Here is a 25,412-nt window from a genome sequence, read left to right on the forward strand (position 1 = left end):
ATAATAAATATAACAAGCAGAAGATAAGCAACAGCTGAAACAACATCCCTGAATTACTAATTATTTCCCATGAACGCACACAAATAATTCAAGCACCATTAATTTGCCTGTACACCTGGTATCAGGACTAAACTTTCTTCTATCTAGGTGCCTGACCCTTTTCTTTTTAAAGTCAGACCCTTCTCCTCCCTAAAAGAGGGGGAGGGAGATAAGGGGGCTTCCAGGAGCCTGTTACACACCACTTCAGAATAAGACATACTTTGACATAACTTTGCCATTTGTCAGTTTGTGGTTTGCATTCACTCGTCTAATTTTAACTGAGCATTTGGCCCCATGCAGCATGCATGCTCTGATTCACTTTTGCTTTATCCCTGTAGGACTTTAAATGATGGGCTTTATCACAGAATCACTCACAAGTGAATTAAAATTAATCTGCTTTTATCTCGACTCTTAGTAGCCAAGCGCGATTAATTTATTTGCATCAAGGTCGGGTGAATGATAATGCAGCAAGAGGAAACACTAAGAATGGATCTGTTTGTGAATCCGAGTCTTTTCTGATGTAAGAGGCCAAGAGGTAGGTAGTCTTCTTTTATTGTCTTCTGTGATAGGTATGGATCTGCTTACAAAGGCAATTGGGGTATTCATAGCAACCAATCAAATGCAGCTGTCAGATCTCTACTATAGGATTTACAGTGATAAAAAGTAAATTATTTAGTTCTTTGGGTAGTTTATTTTTCCAGTTGATACATCAGGCATCCTTGATTTTTTTTTTAAAAAATTAGCAGATGAAAGGTGTTGTGGTTATTCAAATAGCAGTTGCAGTTTTATTTTACTTTCCCTTTTATTATTTTTTTAAACTATCTAATAAGGTAATTTTACATTTAGGGCTGAATGCTGAATCTCATCTGAGTTTACTATAGTTTTTAATAGTAATACTATGAATAAAATAATTAAAAAATAAATATATATATGTGTGTGTGTGTGTATATATATATATATATATACATATATATATATATATATATATATATATATATATATATATATATATATATATATATATATATAAAATTATTATTATTATTATTATTATTATTTTATTGAATTAGCAAGGTGGTCTATTTTATAATACTATTTATGTGGTTATTTATTTGATGCTATTGTGGTTTCTATGAATTAGGGAATATCACAAAGAAAATATATAAGTAGCTATTATAAATAAAAAGGGGGGAAGAGGAATAAATGTAAAAGATTGCCAAGAAGTTCAGTAATCTGTGGCTCAGGGTTGCATTTATTGAATCTGGACATGTTCTTTGATTTAATTACTAACAATACATTCATGTACATCAAGGTCCTTGAGAAGGGCTTCACACCTATGCCTTTTGGTAATGCATGGTAAAATGCAGAGTAGGGAAAACTTTTGGCTTCTTGGTTTTTAATAGTACCATGATACACCTTACCAGCCAGGACCGGAATGAGGGGAGGCAGGAGGGGCAGCTGCCCCAGGAGCAGTGTTTTCATATGGGAGGGGGAGGTGATGTGTGATGAGCTGTGTCCTCCTCATCACATTCATACCCTGTCTTTAGTCTTGTCCCTTGCCAGTCTGGTTCTAGTTACAGTCACTCAGCAGTAAAAGATCCAAAAGATCACTGCACTCTTCTGTGTAAAAAAAAAACTAGATTGGTGGATTTAGAGCTGTGCAGTGATGCTGAGACAAGAGCAGTGACATCTGGATGTGGGATCTCAGATGATCGGCATGTACTAACTCCTGCATAATAAACCAGGGTAGAAGAGAAAACAATGTGGCATCTTCTCCATGGGCACTGGATGACCGTGGCTCGGCACTGTTAAAGCGCACCTCAACGCATATTCATTTCAGTACTCCTCAATGCATAGATGTGAACCATCTTTGTGTTGTGGTGGGGTACATTGAAAATAATGGCACATGTCTGGTTTTGTGTGCATTGTGGTGGGTTGGGCTATTTTAAGGCAGCGCTCCTTAATACACAAATTACCACATATTGTAAAGCACCACTACTTAAAAGTGTAAAGGAGACCTCACATGATTGGATGTTTTAAGTGTGCACAGGTTCACTTCACCTCACTCTACCTCAGGGGTGTCAAACTCAATTTCATTGCGGGTCGCATCAGCAGTATGGTTGCCCTCAAAGGGCCAGTTGTATCTGGAGTGCACTACGTATAGAGTGCAGGGTTTAGGAGTGCGTTACACAGAGAGTGCACAATTCTGGATTACGCTAGGTACAGAGAGCAGAGCTCAGGACTACCCTACTTACAGAGTTCAGTAGTGCGTTATGTACAGAGTGCAGTGTTCAGGGGTGCACTATGTATAGAATGCAGGGTTTAGGGGTGCACTACGTACAGAGTGCAGAGTTCAGGGCTGCACTGTATACAGAGTGCAGGGTTTATGGGGTGCCCTACATACATAGTTCAGAGATGCACTGTGAACAAAGAGCAGAGTTTAGGGGTGCGCTATGTACAGAGTGCAGGGTTTAGGGTTGCGCTACAAGAAGAGTGCGGAGTTCAGGGCTGCACTGTGTACAGAGAACAGAGTTTTGTTAGTGTGCTATGTACAGAGTGCAGAATTCCGGGGTGTGCTGTGTACAGAGTGTAGAATTCAGGAGTGTGCTGTGTACAGAGTGTAGAATTCAGGAGTGTGCTGTGTACAGAGTGCAGCGTGTGTAACCCCAACCCACTCCAAAGCTTCCTAGAATTTCTCTCTCGCCTACTTGGCTCGGCTCTAGTAGCTATCTGTGTAGGCGGCATCCCTGCAGGAAGATCATTCTCTCTCCCAGAGGTGGTAGAATGAAGTTCCACCACGTTCTGGCTTTAAAAATGGGTGTGAGGGCCACATAGCAAGGGCTGGCGGGCCAGATTCGGCCCGCGGACCTTGTGTTTGACATATGTGCTCTACCTTATATCACACTTCAGAAATTCAGGTGGATCAGAATTCAGAAGGACAGAAAGCTGGAATTTTAAGGAAGCACCTTGCCCATTCAGGCCACACTGAAAGAACATCCTAATAATTAAACCTCCCCAGTATGGTATACTCAGCAATTCTCATTCCCTTGCAGCCTCTCAGCCATGACAGAGCCCAAGCACAATGTATGTGTGAAACACCGTCACCCCTTGGTCCGTTGTTTTATTCCTGGTGGCAGTCTTTCAATAAACCTGTTGGACGTTTGGTGGTGTGCAGCTAATTTTTCTCACTAGAGCCCTCACATAGTTAGTCAAGTTGAAATAAAGACCAATAGAAAAAAAAAGAATTATATAGACTAAATAGAAAACCTCCATCCTATACCCACAGTTAATCCAGAGGAAGGAAAAAAAAAACCTCTATAAAGCATGGTCCAATTTGCTCCATTGGGGAAAAATAAATTCCTTCCTGATCCCCCCAACAGACAATCAGATATTCCCAGGATCAACAATCCCTGGTGTTATTAAATATAAATGTCAGTATCCAGTTATATTTTGTGCATTTAACCGCTTACCGACTGCATAACTTACATACGGCAGCAGATCAGCTCTTCTGTGCTGGATCGGCCAGTGAATGACTGCCGGGACCTGCTGATCGGCTCACTGATTCATGGACAGAGCTCTGTGATGGTAAACATCACAGAGCTCTGTATAGTGACAGGCGATCTTGTTGTTTTTTCATTCCCTACTAAGCAGGGAAAAAACCAAGATCCCTTAATAAAATTAGCACACATTAACACTTCCTAGGCACACAGTTAACCTTTTGATTGCCCCAAACGTTAACTCCTTTCTAGCCAGTGTCATTGGTACAGCGTCAGTGCATATTATTAGCTCTGATCCCTGTATTAGCATCACTGGTGATGTCAGTGGCAGTTAGTCAGTTCCCAGCTAGTTAGATGTGTCAGCTACTGTCAGATTGCCCATCACACTATCACAGTCCCACTATAAGTCACTGATCACCACCATTACTAGTATAAAATAAATAAATAAATACATATTCCAGTATCTATACTGTCATTTGTAGACACAATAACTTTCATGTAAATAAATAAATATATACTTATTGGGATTTTTTTTTTACCAAAGACATGGGGCAGAATAAATTTTGGCCTAAATTTATGAAGAAATTAGATTTTTTTGTATTGGTTATGTTGATAGCAAAAAGTAAAAAATATTTATATTTTCAACATTTTGGGTCTTTTTTCATTTATGTAATAAAATAAAAACCACAGAGGTCATCAAATAACACCAAAAAAAGTTCTATATATGTGAAAAAAATGCTAAAAATTTCACAGTGTTGCATGACCGCGCAATTGTCAATTAAAGTAGCGCAGTCCACATAGCAAAAAAAGGTCTGCTTTTAAAGGGAGGTAAATCTTCCGCAGACAAGTGGTTAAGAATGCATCCAGCTTTTCTTTAAAACAATCTACTGAGCTGGCCAGATCTAGTTCCTGAGCGAGTCTATTCCACATTTTCACGTAAAGAGTGCACCCTTGTCCGTTGCAAAGACCTTAAAGTGAATAAAACACTCTACCCCAAGTTCACTATATGGATCACTAATGTAGTTATACCTTAACCTTAACCTTAAAGAGGTTATAAACCTCAGAATAAAACACAAAAAACCCCCCTGCAAAACAAAGGCATAATGAGCTAGTTTGCATCGCATACTCATTATGGAATACTTACCTCAGAACAATGCCCTGAATCGGCATCGGTACTCCGAGTACACGGCCAACATCTTCCACCAGAGTTACTTCTGGGTTCGCAGCTCCGGCGCTGTGATTGTCCGGAACCGCAATGACGTCACTCACGGCATGAGTCCTGAAGAAACGGCACCAGCGAGCCGTTTCTTCAGTGCGCATGCGCCGATGATGTCGGCAGCAGGGCATATACTGAATATCTCCTAAACTGTGCAAGTTTAGGAGATATTCACGATACCTACAGGTAAGCCTTATTATAGGCTTACCTGTAGGTAAAAGTGGTGTAACAGAGTTTACAACCACTTTAATTGCTTTTTCTCAAGAGAGACTAAATTCAGTTCAGCTAATCTTTCCCAATAGCTGAGCTCCTCCATGCCTCTTATTAGTTTGGTTCCTCAGTTCCACCGATATCTTTTTTGTGAAGCGGTGCCCAAAATGGAACTGCACAGTCCAGATGAGGTCTACTCATTTCATTCTTCTAATGGAAAAGCATGTGGCCTTCCCCATGTGGCAGTACTGTTACCCGATTAGCCAGTTTTCAGGCAGGTACGATGTCAAGTAGTGGGAGCTGTGGCATCAATCACCTGGGTACGCTCCAACCCCACTTAACTCTGGAGCTTACCCAAGGTGGACACCTGCAGTGGGGAGGAGGCAAGGAAGCCGGGATGGGAAGAATACTTTGTTGGGTAGGGGTGGCCTATCATGAGACACTTCCACTGTGGCCTGAATGGGAAGGTGACAGCATATTATTTAGCGCTATCATTGCCTCGTCTTCAGTGGTTCTGCTGAAATGTAGGTGTACACAGTATCCTACTATTCACAAATATAGTATGAGCTCAGCATCTAAAATGCGTGATATAATTGGTAAATTACTCATAGTGGAGGCATATTGATTTATTTTATCGTTGTGTGTCCAACCACAGCAGGTGTTCACTTACTCATCATAAACAAGTGTTTGCAGATAAGGTCCACTCTTCCTTTGTACTCACTCTTTTTATGATTGAGGATCTCTGCAGAGCCAACTGATACTTCAATATATCTTTGCTGACTCATGATAGCTCCTACTCCTCTTTCTCATTCGTAAAAGATCATTCAAACCAGCAAGCTGTCTTATCCATTGTTAATATGATAGTCTTTATTTATTTTATTTTTTTTAATAACCACATAAAGTGTATGTGTTTGATTGTTTCAATGCTAGCAACTATGAAAATACCATAGGCTTATATCTAACCTAATTCTTTCCTTGGGGACGAACAGGTTTTATTTACTAGAGAGCAATTGTGGGCCAGCGGGAGTGATTATACCTCCAACAGGGAATGTGGGACACATTTTAGCACAAACCAAAGGACACACCCTTGCCCTACCCCTAGTTGATGCAAATTATGAGGAATTAATATGCAAAAGTTATTGGTTAAAACCACACATTTTTTTATCTACCATTCACAGCTTATATACTGGCTTAAAAAAAAACAAACAAATGCAATAATTTTGACGTTGGATAAAAGGTTTAGTAAATCATAACACTTTTGTAGTTAAGAAGCGCCTTATATCAAAGAAAAAAAAAAAGCATTCTAAAAATGTGTCCATTGGGCGTTTGGCTACCTTGTTCATATGGTGATGAGAAGGACCTAGAGACATATTATTGTTCCCGGTCTGACTGTTACTAGTTTTGTTTTTAGCAACTATATAACATTATTCCTTTAGGATGAACAACTGATTAAAAAGAATAATATACTTTTTTGGATAGCATAGGGAAGGGTTAACACCACTGTAACATTTCTTTTGCTGTCTGCTCCCCTGTTCAGTAGATTTCACCTTTCTGTCCCTGTGACAATTGGATTTGAAAAGTTTTGGGTTTCTTGGTCCACTGGTGCGCAGTCATGTTGGAAATGGGAGTGGCCATCCCCAAACTGTTCCCACAAAGTTGGGAGTATGAAATTGTCCAAAATGTCTTGGTATGCTGACACCTTAAGCGTTCCCTTCACTGGAACTAAGGGGCCAAGTCCAACCCCTGAAAAACATCCCCCACACCATAATCCCCCCTCCACCAAATGATTTGGACCAGTGCACAAAGCAAGGTCCATAAAGGCACAGATGAGCGAGTTTGGGGTGGAGGAACCTGACTGGCCTGCACAGAACCCTGACCTCAACCCAATAGAACAGCTTTGGGATGATTTCGTGCGGAGACTGCGAGCCAGGCCTTTTCGTCCAACATCAGTGCCTGACCTCACAAATTTGCTTCTGGAAGAATGGTCAGACATTCCCATAGACACACTCCTAAACCTTGTGGACAGCCTTCCCAGAAGAGTTGAAGCTGTTACAGCTGCAAAGAGGGGGCGGGGGGGCGCAACTAATTATTGAACCCTACGGACTAAGAGTGGGATACCATTAAAGTTCATGTGCGTGTAAAGGTAGGTGTCCCAGTACTTTTGGTAATAGTGAGTGTGTGTGTGTGTGTGTGTGTATATATATATATATATATATATATATATAGAGAGAGAGAGAGAGAGAGAGAATAATTATATATATATATATATATATATATATATATATATATATATATATATACTGTATATTATAATAATATATTATATGAGATTGTATTATTATTTCACATAAAATACATTGTTAAAAACAATTAAAAATGTTGCAGGGCCCTGTGCCCAATATATAATGATTGTACATCATATCACATTCAAACTTGAAATAAATATCAAACCTATAGGCCCACAACGTTTATCTCCCTCTTGGAATAAAACCCAAGTACTGTATCTATTTAGACACATGGGATATTGATCCACTTCAATATATGCAGCCTAACTAAACTGGCCTAGTATTGGATTGATACTGATATCTTATGATTTCGTCAATCCACGTCAAGTGCTCAGTAATCCTAAATGCTAATTCTGATACAAAATTGAAACCAGACTTGGGATTGATGATACTGACAATCACATGGGTGAGATCCAATATATTTTCATAACCTGCAATTGCATGGACATGGTTTGTCTCCTACTATCAATATAAGAATGTTTTTGTATTGGGATATGAAATCTAGCTGATATTTATATGTGCATAGACACTGTTCCAGTAATTACAAGTACAAGGATTCCCAGACTGGAAAGAATTTGCTGAGCGCTGAAATTCATTTCCAGCAAAATCAACGTATATTTGCACCTGCTTGGTATAATTGGTTAATCATACAACTGACTAATCCTACAAAATCCCTGACTTTGTGCAAGTGTACAAATTGTGCGAGTGTAAGAACTGATGCTGGTTTGAAGCCAAAGGGTAGTCACACCAAATATTGATTTGATTTAGATTTTTTTTTTTCTGTTTACTAACATATTTTGTAAATTGATAAAAACAAATAATTAACATATACATACATATATACAAATGTGTAATTGTTTGGATGGAGTTTCACTTTAAACTTGATACAGATATTAAGTCATTGTTAGATATGGACCCCAAATTAAAGTAGAGTTCCACCCAAAAGTGGAATTTCCACTTTAAGGTACCCTGACCCACTGACATGCCACACTTGGCATGTCATTTTTTTTTGGGGGGGGGGCGGGTACCTAGTTTTGACAGGTACCCAGCTCCCACTTCTGCCCGCACGGCCTAGGCGACTCCTCCTCTCCCCCTCTCACCCTGCCGAAGCTGCAAGCTGTCACAGCTGGGTGCCCACACTTGCAATGCCGGTGCCGCGGAAAGGGGGGGGGGAGAATGGAGGCTTCGGGAGGCCGCATCGCTGGACCGTGGAACAGGTGAGTGTGTGTTTCTTAAAAGTCGGCAGCTACACTTTTTGTAGCTGCTGACTTTCAATAAACATGGGTCCAGCTGGAACTCGGCTTTAAGTTACTATTTTTAAGTCGTTGCTAACTTTGTCATAACTGCCTGATCTGGCTGAAATCAGAAAAATCTTATGTCTGTTGGCTCCTTTATGATAACTACACCCGCCATGTAGAAATACAATTTATTTAATTGATCGGAACTGGAAATCAGGTATTTTTTTGGATATACATTGCTGGAGACAAATTTAAAGCCCAGTCCCTGGAAAGCAGAGACAGCTGGCACATATGTACATATGAATGAGATTTGTAGGAAGTGGTTTTGACACTGGAGTGTCTGGAGGACTGTTGGTGTGTCAGTAGCACCCGGCCTGCCAGAGTGAAAGCTGTGATAGAGAAGTGGGAGTTTCCGGCTGACCCCCCTGTGTGCGCTGTGCCCGCTGACTCATCTCTGCTAATGTGGGAAAGTTCCAGGCCCCATACAGCTCTGTTTGATGTGGTCAGGTGCTTTTTTAGAAAATTCATGTGGACCTCAGTGTATATTTAATTAGGGAAAAGGTTTTCCTTCTTGTCAGCCAGGTATTTTCTGGATCTTCTGACATCATCATTCAGTTTTCACTAAATCATCTAGCAGAGCTGATTCAGATTGTAGATAGATAGATAGATAGATAGATAGATAGATAGATAGATAGATAGATAGATAGATAGATAGATAGATAGAACGTTCCAAGATAGATGCATATAGAAATATAAGATTAAAAAGTGATGGTATAGAAAAAATGAAAGAAAGATACCAAGAAAGGAAGGAAAGGCAAGGGAATACAAAGAAAGAAGGAAAGCGAAAGGAAGGGGTGAAATAAAGAAAGAAGAGCAAGAGAGAAAGGTAAGAATGAACCAAGCAAATAAAAAAAAGAGAGAAAGGAAGGGAAAAAGACAAGGTCCAAAAAAGGGAAATGCCGTGTACACCCAGGCGGACTTTTTGACCGGACTGGGCTTCATCAGACCTCCAGCGGACTTTTTCTGTCAAAAATCAGACGGACTTTAGATTTAAAACATGTTTCAAATCTTTCTGACGGACTCGAGTCCGATCAAAAAATCCGTTCGTCTGACGGACAAAAAATGGGCAGCTATTGGCTACTGGCTATGAACTTCCTTATTCTAGTCCGGTCGTACGTCATCACGTTCAAACGACCGGACTTTCGAACGGACTTTAGGGCTTTCAAACGGACTTTAGTCTGTTCGTGTGTGGGCAAGTCCGGTCGTAACTCCGTTGAAAGTCCGTCGGAAAGAATGTCGGATGTTTGATGCTCAAAAGTCCACCCGTGTGTACACGGCAAAAGGGAAAAAGACAAGGTCCATGGAATCGTGTGTGTGTAAAGGCAGGCGTCCCAATACTTTCGACAATATAGTGTATATAGATTGGAAGGAAGGGAAAGAAAAAGGGAAGGACACTTAAAGAAGCAAAAAAGGAAGTAAAAGGGAAGAAATGAAGGGAAGGAAGGAAGGTATGCAAAGTGAAGAAAGGGGGGGGGTGAAAGCGAAGAAAGGGATGGAAAGAAGGAAGGGAAAAAAGGGAGAGAAAGAAGGAAGGGAAAGGAAAGAAAGATAGGGAAGGAAGAAAGAGAAAGGGAGTGTAGCACTAACTCTCGGTGGAGTTGCTGGTTTAAAGTGGGCTTGTTACCTTCACTCTCGATACTTCTGTTTCACCGGCACCGGGTCTAGGGTTCCGTTGAGTTTACCTCTGGACGATATAAGCACCAAACACTTGAGTAGGTTTTCCAATGCTTTAATGAACAAATAAAGGAAGTATCAGGAAAGAGGCAGAAGGAAAGCTGCAGGGAAGCTCATATACCTTTCCTTAGTATTCTTCAGAACATTCTTTGTAATTGAACACTTGTAATTGAATGCGCTCCCCTTGTGGGATTCAATCTTTGCCCGCCTGGATAGACCTCTCTCACTTGTCTAGCAGCCAGTATGTAGCATGAACAAAAGTCTCTGCCACAGACTTGTTTGAAATAAAACCCGTACGATCCTCTGCCACAGGATGTAATGGTTTGCGATGAATGTCAGATACAGTACTTGAACCTTTAAGCCAACCCGGCAGTACTATGCAGTAAGACTACTTCAGGATACGTCCTCCAACCGAGTCACCAGGCCCCTCTCCAGACCAGCACTCTGCATGATCCTTCCATGACGGGTCCTCCCCTGGGATCTTCTTGGTTGTCCAGCTTCTTCACTCAGGATAGACAGCTCAGGACCATTCCTCTGCTGCTGTGGTAGGCCCCAGACAAGCTTCTGGGCCCACCCATGCGCCACAGCGACGTGGGCCTCCGGAACGGAGGACCACGAGGTGGTACTCTTAACACATACCTGTCGGCCAGGAGGGCCAGCAGGTGGCTGAAAACGAACCCCAGAACATGGCATCTGTCCCATAAATACCCTCTCCCAGAATGCAACTCGGAGGACCACCTCCACCGAGTTATCTCCGGGACAGAGGAGCACTCATACGCTTCAACACGTTGCTTTTCCAACACTGGCCCATGGCGACAACAACACCCACCGGCACAGTGTGGAACTACACGCAACGTCAGCCAAGCTGGAACAGAGGCAAATCTAACTTCCTATAATAAGTAACCCACTAGATTTACCTATCAGCTGTAGATTAAAATCTACCAGCGCTACAGGAGGAAAGGGGAGAAAGGGAGAGAAAGAAGGAAAGGAAAGAAAGATAGGCAAGGAAGAAAGAGAAAGGGAGGGAAGGAAGGAAAGGGGAGAAAGGGGAAAAAAGGGAGAAAAGAAAAGAAGATAAGGAAGGAAAAGAAGAAAGGAAGAGAAAGGGAAGACAGGGAGAGAAGAAAGGAAGGGAAAGGGAAGAAAGGGAGGGAAGGAAAAAAGAAGGAGTGAAGGAAGAAAAGAAAAGAAATCTGGTGTGCGCGGGTGACAAGAATTGAATATAAAGAAGGATTGCAGCAGAAGTACACAGTACAATAAAAAGATAATATAAGCAACTGTTTTGTGACAAATAAAGAAAAAGTGTTCTCATTTTAATATATATTCAATGTTCCTCTCTCTGTATGTATAAGGTATAAAATGAAAACATAAAGTGTGGATTAAAGCATTTACAGGATGAAAGCAGCTGCTACGACAGTGCCATGGTCAGGCCACGCAGGGATTAAGTCTGCTATTCATTGAACTCACACCTGCTGTCAAGAATCTTCTTTAGCACCTACGCTGCAGACTGCCCTGTGATATTTATATTCAGTTTATTAGCACTGAGTACAGAAATCTGAGCCATGAATGTTACTGGTGACTTGGCCTTTGCTGAGCTCCAATTTTCTGTTCTACCACACCCATGGTGTCTGCTACAACCCAATCATAATGACACGAAGGACCAATGGATACACAAGCAGAGATCAGGCAGAGGAAAATGACTGTAAATAATAGTACAGAGGTATTCCCATCTGATGAAGTAATGACATTTCTTACTAAACTTACTGAAGCCAACATCGAGGACTGATATTTTTTAGTCACTATAGTTGGTAGAGCTGAGGATTATTCCAATACTACAGTGCCAGAACTGTTACATTGTAATTAATATTTTTTGAACTACATTAAACTATATCTAAATTCAAAACTTTTTTTTAGTTTTGGATAGTGTGTTAGAACCTCTAGCAGATTTTACTACTCTGTGTCCCCGTTAGGGAGATTCACTCTCTCTGTTTGTCCTGGTTACTAGGGATGAGTTTGGGTTTGGTCGGAACCCACCTTTGGCCAATGCCGAAAGGAAGCTGTCACTGCCAGCTCGGTCAGCCCCCTCACCTTCATGTACACAAAGAGGTGGGGATGCCTGTAACATCATTGATACAATATGGCTGTGCGCATATCTGCCTCATTGTGTACATGCAGCTGCAGGCTGGAGAATGGCTGCAGCAGATTGGGCCAGCACTGACAGGTTCAGACCAAACCCAAACTCATCCCTACTGGTGACCAATGTCATTGAAACTGAAAGTGATGGGAAATTCAAGATTTTGCATTGTCACCAGAAAAGAACTTGAGGAGAAATCTTTTAATTGGGGGTTAATATTCCAGTGACAACTGTCTAAGAAGAGGCATCCCTCACTTTAGAGATTTCTTGTTGAGTCTACAGGACAAGAAATAAAGGGACATTTTTCAAACGGAACCCCAATGGCAAAAAAACTGTTAGGTGTTATAACATTCCTTTCTCTGTCCAAAATGGAAATTGGCTTTTTATATACTTCAGGGAAATATAAGAGGAATCAAATAAGTTTCACATATAACATGTATAGCAATCAATTTCATCACAAGATACTGCTACATGCTTCTTGTGTAGCTTATTCCATAGGGAGTCACTTTTTCCATCTGTTTAATGATCAGTTTCTACTTCTAGGAATTATTTGCAAGTAATTTTAGTAGTTCATCTGAGCTTTGTAAAATCACCTGTGTAGCTCTAGCCTAATGATGTGACTGTCTGCAATTGGTTAAAATATATCTAAAAGCAGAAACTGGATTTTTGTACTTGGCGTTAAAATCATTTTCTTTGTGATCTTTGGAGGACACAGTTGGATCTTTAGATCTTGACTGATGGGATACAGTGCCACCTGCAGGAATAGGATGGTAGGTACAAACAAACAAACAGCCCAGCGTTGGTAAAACATGGCATAACCACATAAATGAGGGCAGGGGCTGTGTTCTTCAATGAATGCAGCGAAAAAGGTTTTACAGTGAGTACAAAAATCCCATATTTTCTTCTCTTTGGATAGAGTAGATAACCTTACCTTATCTTTCCATCCCATTGGGGCAGATTTCCCTTCACTTCCTGTACTGCAGACACAGCAGGAAGTGAAAGAAAACCTTTCCAAAGTAAGAGAGTCACCTCTTAGGCCAGTCATACACGGTTTGAATCTCGGAGGGTTCAGCAGGAACCGGCTGAGATTCAGACCGTTAATGGGCAGGCTGAATATTCAGTATCAAGTTGATCGATCAATCAACTTAGGTACAACCAGCCTGCGGGATTCTCTTATGATTATCACTAGCGGCTGCTATAGCCACTAGTGATGATCACTGTCTTCTTCCGGTGAGGAATTCTTCCCGCGCCCGCCCCCACCCCCCTCGCCAAGAGCAGACAATGGCTCGGCAAGAAAGATTCCCCTGTCAAAACCCCTTGTGTAGAGCCTTTCATATACCCAGTGTAGTGACTGGCCTCAGATGATACACATAGATGAAACAAAACCACCTATATAAATTATACCTGTTTATCTGCAGCCATCTGTTCTGTACAGCCGTTCAAACTGCAGAATTTATGAAGCTTGTCTGAGCTTCCAGAAAGCAGAGGGCGGAGAGCTGAAATTACACTGAAATTACACTCTGCAGAGCTCGTGAGGAAAGCTCTGACAGCTGATTGGAGGGAAAGGACACACCCCCCTTCACACAGCACACAGGAACAGAGCTGAGGCTGTCAATCAGCTGGACGTCCCTCCCCTATCAACTTTTTGGTTTTGGTGTCAGGAAAACTTGTCAGAAGTGACTATACAAATACAAATAACAGAAACAAAGCAGTGGACAGAAATAACACTTCATGCTCTGGATTGGGACAAGTACACACTATACAGGGGTATACTTTGCTAAAACTTGATGTCTGAGGTTTACAACAACTTTAAAGCCTAACGTAAGGAATAAAAAAAACCTACCCTTGTAGTGGGGCCCACTTGATGACATTATCATGTGACCATGATCCAGGGCACATAACAGAAGTGGCTTCAAGGGAATAGAGAAAGCCTGCCAAAGTGTGAAAGTAGATATTACACCTTATCCCTCATCCCCTAGTGTAGCGGCCCCATTGGCTATGAGTAAATAATGAGAGGAGAGCTTCTGACGGGTGCAGTACTTTTTTTCTTTTGTCTCAAAGGTGTGCATTAAGGTTGAACACCACAGAGGTTCCCACCACAAGGGTAATTTTTGTAATTCTCACAGTTGGCCCTTAAGTGTTTGCAACTGTAGATCCATCTGAAAATGCAAAACTCACCTTTACGCACTTTTAAGATATTGGTGTGTTAACATGCATTAACATGCATTGCGTTGAGGCAGCCCATGTATTAAAACTAGATGCAAGTCAATAGATTAACAAAACACAACTGACCCCTTTTTTTGCAAGACAGGTCAATACAATACATGCTGTGTTGGTTGTGATTCGCTGTTGTGGGTTGCACTGTACTATACCATGCACTTGATTTGCGATAACGGGCATTAACTCATGTGTTTAAGCTTGCATCACTGCAACACACAAATGTGAATAAACACTCAGTAAGACTCCTAAACTTTTTAAAGGCTCAGATAAGTATCTGCTTGTGACAAGTATCTCCTTTAATACTATAATACTATATTTCAAATGTTGTATAAGACGATTGTTTTGCTGGCAGTCTGATGAAGTGGAGGGAATAGTACCCAGTGCTGCCGCTACTAACACTCGCCCACTCTTGTTGATGAAGATTTAGGAGGATGAGAATGTTAATTGGAATTCAGGGCATGGGAGTAGTTTGGGAGGCAAGAGGTGGGCGTATAGAGGAGATTCATGTGTAAGATCAAAATTTGTTTTCCCAAGTGTAGTTCTCAAAATGAACATGAGATCAGTTATCTATTCAAGTGTATTCTTTAATTACAGTCTGTCCAGGTTATTTTTGGATGACATTTGTTTTGTACTTTTTAACTCTTGCTGACAAATTTACTTAAGTGAGGTCGACACTGCGGCTGTCTCTGGAAAGCAATCCGCAGTGGATTGCTATGGTTTAGCCTGCAGTTTCCTGCCTGTGATATTACCTAGTTACCTCCCTGCTGTAATGGTTCTGCTAGACCACTGATTTTTTTTTTTCACATGTGTTGTTTGACTTCTATGCTCACCTATGGGTGTCACCTGCTATAGTGTGGGTTTTTATTTCCTTGCCTTCTATCACTTCCTGGCCCACCTCTATAAGACATAGTCAGTGCAGCCCACGTTGCCTGAGCATCTTCCTAGTTCTCTGAGCTCCTGTTTGCCTAGTGGTGTGTGCATTTAGTGTCTGACTTCCCGTGTACAAACCCCGGGTTTGTCTTCTGTTTGTGCTTGTCTTCTGCCCGCCCTGACCATGTCTTGTTTCCTGAAACTTATCCAATACAAAGTAATAATATAAAAGACATGTATTGTAAGACAATAAGTCATTAAGGTTTCAAGGCTGACGTTTGGTAACTCGAACCTTCAGCTCCCTCCACATATTTTTTATGGGATTAAGGTCTAGAGATTGGCTAGGCCACTCCACTTGTACTTTTTAACTCTTGCTGACAAATTTACTTAAGTGGGGTCGACACTGCGGCTGTCTCTGGAAAGCAATCTGCAGTGGATTGCTATGGTTTAGCCTGCAGTTTCCTGCCTGTGATATTCTTACCTCCCTGCTGTAATGGTTCTGCTAGACCACTGATTTTTTTTTCACATGTGTTGTTTGACTTCTGTGCTCACCTATGGGTGTCACCTGCTACAGTGTGGGTTTTTATTTCCTTGCCTTCTATCACTTCCTGGCCCACCTCTATAAGACATAGTCAGTGCAGCCCACGTTGCCTGAGCAACTTCCGAGTTCTCTGAGCTCCTGTTTGCCTAGTGATGTGTGCATTTAGTGTCTGACTTCCCGTGTACAAACCCCGGGTTTGTCTTCTGTTTGTGCTTATCTTCTGCCTGCCCTGACCATGTCTTGTTTCCTGAAACTTATCCAATACAAAGTAATAATATAAAAGACATGTATTGTAAGACAATAAGTCCTTAAGGTTTCAATGCCCTGGCTGAGGGAAGGAGGTTCTCACCCAAGATTTGATGGTACATGGCCCCGTCCATCGCCCCTTTGATGCAGTGAAGTTGTCCTGTCCCCTTAGCAGAAACCCTCCCCCAAAGCATAATGTTTCCACCTCCATATTTGATAGTGGGGATGGTGTTTTGGGGGTCATAGGCAGCATTCCTCGTCCTCCAAACATGGCGAGTTGAGTTGATGCCAAAGAGCTTGATTTTGGTCTCATCTGACCAAAACACTTTCATCCAGTTCTCCTCTAAATCTTTCAGATGTTCAATAGCAAAATTCAGATGGGCCTTTACATGTGCTTTCTTGAGCAGGACCTTGCGGGCGCTGTAGGATTTCAGTCCTTCATGGCGTGGAGTGCTACCAATTGTTTCCTTGGTGACTATGGTCCCAGCTGCCGTGAGATCATTGACAAGATTCTCCCGTGTAGTTCTGAGCTGATTCCTCACCGTTCTCATGATCATTGAAACTCCACAAGGCGAGATCTTGCACGGAGCCCCAGACCAAGGGAGATTGACGGTTTTTTTGTGTTTCTTCCATTTGCGAATAATAGCACCAACTGTTGTCACCCTCTCACCAAGTTGCTTAGCTATGGTCTTGTAGCCCATTCCAGCCTTGTGTAGGTCTACAATCTTGTCCCTGACATCCTTGGACAGCTCTTTGGTCTTGGCCATGGTGGAGAGATTGGAATCTGATTGATTAATTGCTTCTGTGGACAGGTGTCTTTTATCCAGGTAACAAGCTGAGATTAGGAGCACTCCCTTTAAGAGAGTGCTCCTAATCGCAACTCGTTACCTGTATAGAAGACACCTGTGAGCCAGAAAACTTGCTGATTGATAGGGGATCAAATATTTATTTCACTCATTAAAATGCAAATCAATTTGTAACTTTTTAGATTTTTTTGTTTTTGTTATTCTGTCTCTCACTGTTAAAATAAACCTACCATTAAAATTATAGACTGATCATTTCTTTGTCAGTGGGCAAACGTACAAAATCAGTAGGGGATCAAATACTTTTTCCCTCACTTTATGTCATGATGTTATAATATGTTATCCGAATTTTCCTGATTTGACGCTTTTTTTGTCATATATATTGATATGTACGTTGAAATATGCTTACTAAAATATTTGAACCAGAGAAAAGTGGTCTCCAAGATAGTTGGAATAGCGAATAGCAATTTAAAATAGAAAAAAATCACCGCAACTGTGATCCAAGCATTAGCCCTGTGGCCTAATTGATTCAAATGGGAAAATTTGACATTCAGTGCCACTTGTCAACTTGACAAGCTGCGTTAAACTTGCTGTGACCACACCATGTGTACAGCTTCATGGACTGTTGGGAAGTTGGGAAGCAGTAAAACCACAGTTCAGCCACTTGTTTTTAATGTCCCAAGTGTTGGTAGCAGCGTGGCAGCTATGGAGGAGATGCTGGCCCATTGTAGGCATGAAGCAGTCAACCAGGGACCATCCTGGCTTGCTGAGACCTTGGGACAGGTACTGGGAGAGACTGCAGAGCTACCCGGTAATGGGGGGGGGGGGGGGCGCGAGCGTGGAGGAGGTCCTGGCCGCCATCCCGTTTTTCACCTGATCCCTCACCCAGGTTTACAACACCCCAGAGAGGCCCAGGGCGGGCTCCATCGGGCCCCCCGGCGAAACGGGCGGACAGAAAGAGCGGGGGCAGCATAACAGCACTTCCCCCACTAGGCATAGACTTGTCAGCACGCAGAGGGAAGGTGGATCGGGAGACACAACGCGGGGGGGGGGCGGACACAGGTGGGCTCTGCCCCCGCGGTTTGCCTGCAGATTCAGGGCCTCAACGAGGGAGATCACGGGCAGAGGTGGCTGGGCTTTCCACCCCCACGGCCAGGGCCACCAGGCCATAGGAGGAGGGAGGGAGGAGGACGTCGAGACAAGAAATGACCGACAGGGCAGTGGTGGACCGCACCGGCCCATCAAAAGTGACCAGGAAATCGGTGGGCGGGTATGCGGCATGGCGGCAAGCAAGAACTGCTGTGTTACCCTCGGCATCCAGGGCCGTGTCCCCCGGAAGGCTGTCTGGTGAGGAGGAGGAGAGGTCTGAACGGAGATCGGAAGGAGAAGTGTCCGGGTCGGATGAAGAGGTGCCCAGGAGGCAAGTCCCAGCGAGGGAGTCAGAACGGTCGGCTGATGGGACTGCACCCGTGCAGCCTGGTGAGTACAATGTAAATTTACCTGATGGTGGGGAGGCTGTTGGCGGGGCAGACTTGGGCCGCACTAAGGGAGTAGAGGCACACCCTGGGTCAGAGCACAGGCTGACGGGGGGTAGAGAGGTTCTCAGGGGGGGAGGCTCTGTGGCTAGTTCGGCAGGAGGGGCTGAGAGTGGCCTGCTGGGATTTCTGGCAGGTATCAAGGAATTGGTGGGCAGGTTCGAAAAACAAGAGAGGTCCACTGATGGGGCTCCGGGACACGGGGAAGAGGCGGGCACCATACCGCCTGCCGTTGCTAAGACAGGGGCGGGGTCCGCGGTGCCGGTGATGCAGACACCACCTAAGGCTGCAGGGGAGGGTGAGTCCATGAACAGACAAGATATTGTCCATTTGGCGCATTCCTCAAAATGCGAGGTATATGTGTATTTTGAGGGGCCGCTTGGGGCTCACTTGAAACCGGAAGTGCGAGAAAAAATATGGAAGGGGGAGTATGTGGAAATATTTTCACTACTGCCGCTAGAGAAGTTCAACCTTGATAGAGTGAAACCTGATGACTCCAAGAAGGAGGACGAGGAAAAGAGAAGGTACAGACTGATCCCGAGGACGTTTGCCAATTGGCTGCAGGCATTCGCCATCATGGCAAGTGTGATTGGAGAAAAGAACGCTGAACATTGTTCAGCTCTCTTTTGTTACATGGATTCCATAGTGGAAGCATACAGAGTATACGGGGGCACCGCGTGGCTGAGGTATGACAAACAGTTTCACCAGCGGAGACCACCCTCTGTCTAGATGTTTCAAACAAGGAAAGGGCAGGACTGGAGACTCTGCGCACAAGAGGGAGGACGCCGGTGATAGTGGAAAGGATGCGGTCATTTCTCGGTAGGTATCCAGACACAAAAGCGGCGAGACTATTGGAGATGGGTTTTAGGGAAGGTTTCAGGATACTGGGTGCACCGGAGGTGGTTCCCCCGATACCAAGGAACCTAAAATCGGCTTTGCTACATCCAGACGTGATTTTGGCAAAACTGCGTGAGGAAATAGAATTGGGGTGCATGGGGGGACCTTTCACTGAAGCGCCATTTCCGATTTGGTGGTCTCCCCTTTGGGAGTGGTTCCTAAGAATGAACCAAATAAGTTTAGGCTAATTCATAACCTGTCTTTCCCAAAAGGGGGGTCGGTGAATGATGCTATTAACCCGGAGGAGTGTACGGTGAGTTACACGTCCTTTGATGTAGCGGTGGGCTGGGTCCGCCGGTATGGGAGGGGGGCGTTGATGGCAAAAACCGACATTGAGTCGGCTTTTCGGCTGCTCCCAGTCCATCCGGAAAGTTTCCGGCTGTTGGGGTGTCATTGGAACAACCAATTTTACGTGGACCAATGCCTCCCTATGGGTTGCTCCATATCGTGTGCCCTATTTAAACTCCATTATACATTATCTCGATGACTTTCTCTGCGTGGGACCGCCAGATTCCAGGATATGCGGGATTTTACTAGTGAAACTGGAACACATTGCGCAGCGTTTTGGCATACCACTAGCACCCGAAAAGACTGAGGGGCCCAGGAAGGTTATTACCTTCCTGGGTATAGTGCTAGACTCAGAGGCCATGGAATGCAGGTTGCCTGAGGATAAGCTGGAGGATCTCAAAAAAGGGATACAATATGCTAGGCAAGCACAAGGTTCAACTTAAGGTACTGCAGTCGTTGTTGGGGAAGCTCAACTTTGCTTGCCGGATACTGCCGATGGGCAGAGCGTTTTGCAGACGGCTGTCTGCGAGCACGGCTGGAGTGCGATGGCCGAAACACTTTGCATGCCTGCTGAAGGTGCATAGGGAGGATTTATGTGTCTGGCATCGCTTCCTGGAATCCTTTAACGGGAGAGCGTTGTGGATGTCCGGCCCGGTGAGCAATTTCGATTTGGAGTTGTTCACCGATGCAGCGGGAGCATCAGGGTTTTGGGCCTTCTTCCAATGGAGTGCGGGTCCGTGGCCGCAGTCGTGGATATCTGCGGGGTTCACAAATAATTTAGTGCTACTGGAACTGTTTCCAGTGGTACTGGCAGTGGAACTGTGGGGTGCATCGTTCTCAGATAGGAAGGTGCGTTTCCATTGCGATAACCTGGGGGTAGTGCAGGTGATCAACAGAGTATCTGCATCATCCCCGCCGGTTATAAGGCTGTTGCAGGACCTCGTTTTGCGCTGCCTGCAACTGAATGTGTTTATTCATGCAGTGCACTTGCCAGGTGTTGAAAACGTGATTGCTGATGCATTATCTCGCTTTCAGTGGGACAGGTTCCGAGAGTTGGCGCCGGCAGCGGAGCAACACGGAGTTCCTTGTCCCGACTGGTTGTGGATGATTGCATTGGACGAGTCGCTGGATGGATCAGGAAGTCGGTGAGCGAGTCCACGTGGGCTGCGTATGGTAAGGTATGGCAGGAATGGTGGGCTTTCCTTCAAGGGGTAGGGGAAGATCCACTGGGCCCCGAAGTGAAGTGGATGGTGCTTTATTATTTAGCTAGACACATGGAGGATGGGGCCTCGGGGTCGGTCCTAAGTAAAAAAAATGGCGGGCTTGGCATTTTTGTTTAAATGGCAAGGGCTGCCGGATTTTACGAAGGATTTCTGGGTGCGCCAAGCTCTAAAAGGATATAGGAGGACAGTGGGGCAGAAAGACGTCAGGCGTCCAGTGTCGTTTGATATTCTGGGGGGCATGCTCAAGCAATTGGCTGGTGTATGCTCCTCGGACTATGAGGCTGAGTTGTTCAAGGTGGCTTTTCTATTGGCCTTCTTTGGGGCATTTACAATTGGGGAATTGGTTAGCCCCTCCAAGAAGGTTCAAGGGGGCATTGGGTGTCGGGATGTTCATTACAAGGAAGAAGGGGTTTCGATACTGCTACGCAGATCCAAAATGGATCAGTCAGGTAGAGGCAGGATGGTGCATTTATATCCCTTGCAGGGTTCATCATTGTGTCCGGTGCAGGTGGTTAGGGGGTTTTTAGGACGGAGGCCAGCGGTCATTCATTCCGAATAGGGGCGGTGACGGAAGCGGCTAGGTGTAGGTTGAATGATGAGGCCGTGAAGCGCATTGGGTGTTGGGAGTCTGGGATGTTTAGGCTATATGTCCGCCCCCAGCTATTGTAGAAACGGGTATTGCCTGGCAGGGGTATTGGGGGTTGTGATGTAAGTTGGGGTGATTAGTACATTTGTTTTTTTTCTATTGCAGCTGCTGAGCTGTGCCTGATATGGATTTTGGGCCACTCATATGTGTGCTGGGGGGCAAGAAGGGCGGATGTCAGACCAAAGGGGCGCCAGCTGGACTTTTCCAGACAGGAAGCGTGTGTCCGGTGGCTGGGATTTCCGGGCATGTTATGGAGCAGAGTGGTCCCGGAGGTACACCGTTTTGCACGGATGGATAAACCGCCCATTGTATTAATTTTGCACGTGGGAAATGATTTGGGGGTAAGGTCTATGCTGGATATTACGAGAGATGTTAAATTTGATTTGTTGCGACTGCGCATGTCTTATCCGGACATGATCATAGTTTGGTCGGACATGGTGGCTCGTACATCGTGGAGGATGGCCAGATCAGTGGAGGGAGTGAATAGGGCCCAACACAAGATAAACAGGGACATCAGTAAGTTTGTTGTGAGGAACGGGGGTTTAGGAATCAGGCACTTGGAGTTGGAGGTGGAGACATGGCGGTACTTGAGGGGAGACAGAGTGCACCTGAATGATATAGGTACTGACCTGTGGGCCCTGGGGATCCAGGATGGAGCACAGCGAGCATGGAGGGTGTGGAGGGGTTCCCAAGGGTAAGGGGATTCCCCTTGGTCACTGTGGCTGGTTTTTGGTCTTTGCGGGTGAGGATGAGATTTCGGAACAGAGAGTCAGGATCTGCTGGTGGTATGGGTCCTGAAGGTGGTAACCAAATAACAGAGGTTATCTGGAGTTTGGTTTATGGGGCACTGCGGTAAGTGGGTGTCTCTGAGTCAGCCTGTCGGCTTGAGGCCTAAAAAACCCACGGCAGAGGGACCGCAGTGTCGGATTTTTTGGGATACAGAGGAGTGGTTATTGGTGGACCTGCAAAGACCAACACTAGGAGGAGCTGAAGGTTTTGTCGTAACAGTTGTTGTTGATAATGTTAATGTTTACGTTATTTAAAATATATTTATATTGATATATATATATTTTGGTTTAATAAATTAAGGCTGTTACGGCCTATTTTACTCCAGAAGTTGTTTGGTTTTCATTAATAAATAAGGGGTAAGGTTGGAGTATTGGTTTATAGCTGAAAACAAATAGGTTATACATTAGTCAAGACAAGCCCGGCGCTGCATGAGTTAACAACGAAGTAAGCAGAGGGCTTACATGACATTGTTAACCTTGCAGTGATTGGTGGGATGTGTTAGAGGATAGGATTGGCAGGTTAAGCTGAGAGGAGGGATCATTTAGCAAATGTAGGGGTGGACTCCTCCCCCATTCGGAAGCAGAAGGGCCAAGGAAAGTTCCCGCCCTCCCGCCCAAAAAAGTTATTTTAATGTTTGGGCAGGTTGTTTGTGTGTTGTATTTGTTTTCCTTGTTTTTTTTACAGGACAAGAGCAGTATTGACGTCGTTGCTGTGGCTGGTGTTTGGTCTTTGCGGGTGAGGATGAGATTTCGGAACGGAGAGTCAGGATCTGCTGGTGGTATGGGTCCTGAAGGTGGTAACCAGATAACGGAGGTTATCTGGAGTTTGGTTTATGGGGCACTGCGGTAAGTGGGCGTCTCTGAGTCAGCCTGTCGGCTTGAGGCCTAAAAAACCCACGGCAGAGGGACCACAGTGTCAAATTTTTTGGGATACAGAGGAGTGGTTATTGGTGGACCTGCAAAGACCAACACTAGGAGGAGCTGAAGGTTTTGTCGTAACAGTTGTTGTTGATAATGTTAGGCTCGGTTCACACATGGGCGGCACGACTTGCAGGTCGCCTCAGCGAGGCGACCTGCAAACGACTGCCGGGGCGACTTGCGAGACGACTTCTGCATAGAAGTCTATGCAAGTCGCCCCAAGTCGCCCCCAAAGTAATACAGGAACCTTTTTCTAAGTCGGAGCGACTTGCGTCGCTCCGATTAGAACGGTTCCATAGCACAGAACGGGAGGCGACTTGTCAGGCGACTAGGTCGCCTGACAAGTCGCCCCAGTGTGAACCGAGCCTTAATGTTTACGTTATTTAAAATATATTTATATTGATATATATATATTTTGGTTTAATAAATTAAGGCTGTTACGGCCTATTTTACTCCAGAAGTTGTTTGGTTTTCATTAATAAATAAGGGGTAAGGTTGGAGTATAGGTTTATATCTGAAAACAAATAGGTTATACATTAGTCATGGCAAGGGTAAGGCACTGATGTGGTTTCTGTTTAGAAGTTTCTGTGTAAAAGCCATGGCTGCACTCTGTATAAAACATTTATTTGTAAAATGAACACTTGGCATAAATAATAAAGAAAAATCTAAAATGCATTTGACCCAAAACTTGCCTTTAAAAACAAATATTAAAATATTGTATTTGTTAGACATAGAAGTGCTTATAAGACCTTTTAAATATTGAGAGCAAAAGCCAAAGATTTACTCACTAAAGTACAAATAATTCCCGTCCCTTCAGCAGTAAATAACCTTGTGAACCCACACAAATTGGACACAGAATTATTTAAAATAACACGGAGGGAACAGCTGCAGTTATTAGCTTCTTCCAAACTTGTTTCAGCAGAATTAACCTAGCTCAGCAAATGCCTGGAGTGGGAGCTTGAGGCAATCACTGTGCTATCCTGGTAGCTATTTAAACAATATCCAAAATACTGCATACAAGACATCATGTACAAAGCAGACACTGTAACTGCTTTCAGTATAAATTCTAAACAATAAAGTAATAATTCACTAATATTAATTAAAACCTGTGTTCAGTCATTGGTTTTGCAGTGAAATGTCACCTTTGCCAAAAAGTGTAGTCGAAATTAGCCCCAGATTTTACCAGGAGGACTTCTTAGGCAAAATTTGCTTCAGAAAAAAGGGATCACATGGATTTGTTTTCTAACAAAGCCTTATGATCACCATGTAAGGGCTCTTTCACACTGACGATCCGTATGTCCGTCTTTCATCCTTCCGTTTTTGGATGAAAAACGGACATACATGTATCCCTATGGAGCGTCGGATGTCAGCGGTGACATGTCCGCTGACATCCGACCCGCTCCGATCCGAAAATGTAACGGAGGAAAACCCTACTTTTCCATCTGTTTTCGGATCGGATCGGGTGACGACGGACTCTACGGTCCCTCATCATCCGATCCCCCATAGGGGAGAGCGGCGCTCTGACAGGTCCGTCGCTGCACAGTGTGCAGCGATGGACCTGTCATCTTTCTGCTCAGCGGGGATCGACGGAGCGATCCCCGCTGAGCAAGCGGGTGTTCACGGGGCGGATCATCACTGATCCGCCCCGTGTGAAAGAGCCCTAAGACCTAATATGATGAACAATGTTTGATAAACAGAGCCAACCTGAACCTTTTGTTTATCAACAAAATAATGTAATCACATGGCTTTGCTGACAAGCAAAGGGTTAAGTACAGTGTTCGATTTTTAAGTGTTTTTCAGGTTTTTTTCAGGCGTATTACAGGGGTTCTTCAGGTGTTTTTGCACATGGTTTAGGCTTCAGGAGTTTGTTTCCTGGGCAAGGTAAGGGAAGCAGGAGAGGAACTCTTCAGGCATAAAAATACATGAAAACGTATGTATCACACATTTAGAGGCAGTGTTAATTTAGTCGACTAAAACGACTAAAACATTTTAGTCGACTAAAATGACTAAAACATTTCAGTCGACTAAATGAATACTATTTTAGTCGACTAAAATACGAATACAATGAAAACAATTGAGATGAC

At 43.9% G+C, this 25,412-nt stretch overlaps 1 protein-coding gene across 1 annotated transcript in view; it reads left to right on the top strand.

The window, feature by feature from the left end:
* The first annotated feature begins 368 nt into the window (after positions 1 to 368).
* Positions 369 to 25,412, top strand: part of ITGB6 (integrin subunit beta 6) — a 222,128-nt gene continuing 197,084 nt past the window's right edge. The window contains exon 1 of the mRNA XM_073634069.1: positions 369 to 574. The gene's annotated coding sequence lies outside the window, so the exon portion shown is untranslated. The remainder of the gene's footprint in view (positions 575 to 25,412) is intronic.

The sequence above is a fragment of the Aquarana catesbeiana genome, linkage group LG06 (genome assembly GCF_042186555.1).
Source record: "Aquarana catesbeiana isolate 2022-GZ linkage group LG06, ASM4218655v1, whole genome shotgun sequence".
NCBI classification, from domain to species: domain Eukaryota; kingdom Metazoa; phylum Chordata; class Amphibia; order Anura; family Ranidae; genus Aquarana; species Aquarana catesbeiana.